Source organism: Callithrix jacchus, chromosome 1, assembly GCF_049354715.1.
Source record: "Callithrix jacchus isolate 240 chromosome 1, calJac240_pri, whole genome shotgun sequence".
Taxonomy (NCBI): domain Eukaryota; kingdom Metazoa; phylum Chordata; class Mammalia; order Primates; family Cebidae; genus Callithrix; species Callithrix jacchus.
The window spans coordinates 10,165,325-10,169,504 of record NC_133502.1 but is presented as its reverse complement, the minus strand read 5'-3'; the positions used below and the strand labels follow the sequence as shown (position 1 = coordinate 10,169,504).

At 45.2% G+C, this 4,180-nt stretch overlaps 1 pseudogene; it reads right to left on the bottom strand.

Moving 5' to 3' along the window:
• Positions 1 to 2,010: 2,010 nt before the first annotated feature.
• On the bottom strand, positions 2,011 to 3,887 carry LOC100389350 (ATP-binding cassette sub-family F member 2 pseudogene; annotated as a pseudogene).
• Positions 3,888 to 4,180: the final 293 nt, after the last annotated feature.

Here is a 4,180-nt window from a genome sequence, read left to right as displayed (position 1 = left end):
ATTGTGCAGCGTTTTCACTGCTTTGATAAGAACCAAATGCATATGCATGTATAAACTATGAAAAACAGATTGTGTAATTTCAGGGATTTCTGTTAAACGTACATGTATTTTCTTTTAAAACTGGCAGTGCACGATAAGAAAATGAACAATACAATGTGTGCTAATATTTTCCTTTTCTTAGAACAGAACTAAATAGCAAGTTAAAAAAAGTGCATGGCAAATTGAGGAAGAGAGACCCCAGAAGAAATGAAAGTGTTTATATATTAGCACCTATAACTGTAATTTTTTCCTATATAAGGCATCCCATGTTTTCATTTTCAGTGGGCTGGTAAATTATGTAGCTGTGCCTGCCAGGGCTGCTGACCAAGATAGGAGTGAAATTCCCTCTCTTCTACAAAGGCATGTGTGACATCAATGGAATTCCTAGGCCATCGAAAGTCTAGAAGAAGGCTTCCAAGTATTCTTTAGGATGTAGCTCATATCACCACCTCTCACTCCTTAGAAGGAGTTAACGGTACACCAAGATATTAATTTTCTCAGTCCTCAGGGTTTTAAGCAGGGTCAAAGCTGGTCAAAAAGCCACATATACAGAGGGAAACATTGTGTTAGAGAGTTCTAGTTGTGGTTGAGATCAAAAGACTTTTTTGATCTATACTCTAAGATACTAAAGAGAAAACCAGAGAAGACACCTCTATTAAAACGGATGTGACTTAACATCAAGACCAATGCAACTATTATCAGTTTTAGTTAGAGTCAACTGAGTAGAAAAGCACATACAACAATCTTGATGACAGTTGATTCTCATTATTTATGGAAATTATGCTCTGTAATGTTGTAGTGAAGACTGAGCCATTGCCCCTAGGGGGAAATGCGGGGTTCCTACAAGCCTCTGGTCATAAGATTTTAATCAATGGATCAACATATAACTTTATTTGTGTTTCTTTTTTTTTTCATGGCTTTCTCTTTCTTTACTGGGCACTTTGTAGATGTCATGAAGGTCTAAAAGTTACGCTGTTAAGCTGGGTGCAATGACTCATGCCTGTAATCCCAGCATTTTGGGAGGCCGAGGAGGGCAGATCACAAAATCAAGAGTTCAAGACCAGCCTGGCCAACATAGTGAAACTCTGTCTCTACTAAGAATACAAAAATTAGCTTGGTGTGGTGGCACACCCCTGTAGTCCCAGCTGCTCAGGAGGCTGATCTCGGGAGGCAGAGGTTGCAGTGAGCTGAGATGGCACCACTACACTCCAGCCTGGCAACCCAGCAAGACTCCATCTCAAAAACAAAACAAACAAAGCAATACAACCCTGCATGTTCTCACTCATAAGTGGGTATTGAATAAGGAGAACACATGGACACAAGGAGGGTAACATCACACACGGGGGCCTGTCAAGGGGTGAAGAACTGGGGGAGAAGGCAGGGGGGTGGGGAGCTAGGGGACGGATAGCTTTAGGAGAAATACCTAATGCAGATGATGGGTGATGGATACAGCAAGCCACCATGGCACATATATACCGATACAACAAACCTACACATTCTTCACATGTACCCCAGAACTTATAGTATAACAATAACAAAAAAGTTACATTGTTAAACAATTAATTAAAAACTGACCAGGATGAAGGTCCTGGTCCAGAGCGCCAAACTAGAAGCCAAAAGGAATGGGAGCCGTGGGCTGGGGGGATTCCTCCAACATCACCAAAACTCAGAAAATGAGGAACCTAAGCTCCTCTGCAGGCCAAATCCAGGGCTTGGGCCCTTGGGCTAAACCACAGGTGCCTCTGACTGCATCACACTCAGAGTAAGGTAACCAGCAAGGGGCTCAAACGAATGGTCAGCTGAATCCAGACATAGACAGACGTAACTGGAAGGAGGACAGGAAATAGACAGGTACTGACCAGCTGTAGATAAGTGAGTGCAGCTAAGGCAGGTTGAAGGGCAGGGGAGAGGCTGGGGAGCCATATTATAGCAATACAGGAGTGTAGCCCCAGGGTCCTGCCCTGAGTGACTGGTCAGGGTAGCAGCTGTTAGTTCCCAGATGGAGCTCCTGACCTGAACCCAGGTAGACGGCTTACATGTTGTGGGTCCTCTTGGTGAGCTTGGGCTTCTCGTCCATCAGCTTGGATTTGAGGTGGTCCTTGTAAGCCAGGATAGTCTGCTTCTCACAGACCCAAATTTCCTGTGCAACTTGCTAAATGAGTCTGAAGTCATGGCTGACCAGCATCCTACCACTCTCAAACTCATTGATGAAATTTGCCAGAGCGTCGATGGTCTCAATATCCAGATGATTGGTGGGTTCATCCAGGAAGAGCATGTGGGGGCTCTGCCAGGCCAGCCAGGCCAGACACACTAGGCACTTTTGTCCATCTGTCAAGTTATGGATTGGGCTCACCTGTTGTTTCCCAGTGAAATCGTATTGCCCAAGGATCTTCCTCATTTCTTCTTGCTCCTTGATCTCTCGGTAGCACTTCATCACATACTCCAAAGGCAAGAGGTCCAAGTCCAGCTGCTCTTGTAAATGCTGATGGTAATACCCTATATTGACATGAGTGTTTTTGAATCATGCCATCTGTGGGTAGTAGCTCTCCAGTTAGCAGCTTCAGAAGAGTTGACTTCCCTTCTCCATTGTCCCTACCAGAGCCACTCATGTGTCAAGGTCAATTCCAAATTCTAGATTATTGCAGGTGCAAGACCCATCTTTTGTATACTTGAGGTTCACATTTTGCACCATAATGATGGGTGGAGGGATCCTGCCACATAGTGGGAAATAAAATGACAGTGTCTGGTTGCTCATGACCCTGTCAGTCCTGATGCCATCCTTTTTTTTTTCCTCGCTCTGGCCTGCCAGGCCAGCTTGGCGCTGCCATGACCAAACCTCACATTGTAGTTCTTCATGTGTACAATCTGATCTTGCTCCCAGTGAAACCTCTTCATCTGGTTCTCCTCCAGCTCTAGCTGTGTCTTCACATACTGAGCATAATTACTTGTATAATACTTCAGTTTCTTGTTGTGCATGTTGGTACAGACTCCATCCAGAAAATCCTGGGAATGGGAGAGAAGGACCAAGATGCACTTAAAAGTTTTTAGTTCTTCCAACCACATGCAAGCATCTGTGTCCACGTGGTTGGTGGACTCAACCAGGAGCAGCAGAAAGTGCTGAATATAGGGCTCTGGCAAAGACAACCCTCATCCTCCAGACCCCACTGAAGTCTTTTAGCTTCTTGTGCCACAAGGCAGGTGTGAAACCCAGTCCATGCAAGATCTGCGAGGCCCTCATCTCTGCCTTGTTGGCATCCAGCTCCTCCAGGCGCTCGTAGAGCTCCGTGAGCTTCTTACGCTCTGCATCCTCATGAACCACCAGCTCTGCCTCCCTCTCCAGCATGATCTGCTCTGTTTTGACTTCCATCACACACTGCAAAGGTATCTTGTCATTAGGGGACATCTCTTGAGTTTGATGGTAGATGTCCATGTGCTCAGGGATGGGCACTTCATGTTTCCCAATAGCAGAGAGCACCACAGACATTCCAATTCCATTTAAGCCAATGAGGCCATAATGATGGCCTCAGTTTACTTCCAGTTTGGTGTCACTGAGCAGTTCTTGACCGTAAGGTGAGTGAGAGGTTGATAATATGATCATCAGTACTGTTAAGGTGAGATTCCAGGCCACCAGTGAGGCTCGAGCAGCAGCTTTCTTCAACTCAAAGTCCTCTAGCATCTTGGTCAGCAAATCTACTTCTGTGGTCTCTGCCACTGGCCTCAGTTTTCTCCTCTGTCACCTGTGGTTCTGTGAGAGCATCTCCACTTTCTTCACGTCCTTTTCTGCGCCATTGTCAAGCTTTGGCAGCCTCCTTTTTGGCTGCCTTCTTCTTGGCCAGATTGGAGGGCATGATGATGACACACAGGGGTAGGTTACTGTTCTTTCAGGGAGCTAGGCCTCTGCTGCAACCTAATTGTGTTTCTGTTTAAAGACATCTTATTTAATATATATAATTCATATTGTTGATTCATTAACTTTCAACTTACCACCACAAGCACTGTAACACGCCTGATTGAAGCCTATCTAACACATACGTTTTCTCTATAAGACACCTCACGGACTCCTTGGCTTTAGGAACAGTACACAGCACTTCAGCAATACATTTGTGGGGGAAGGGGACATTGTAAACAGCAAAATCAACAG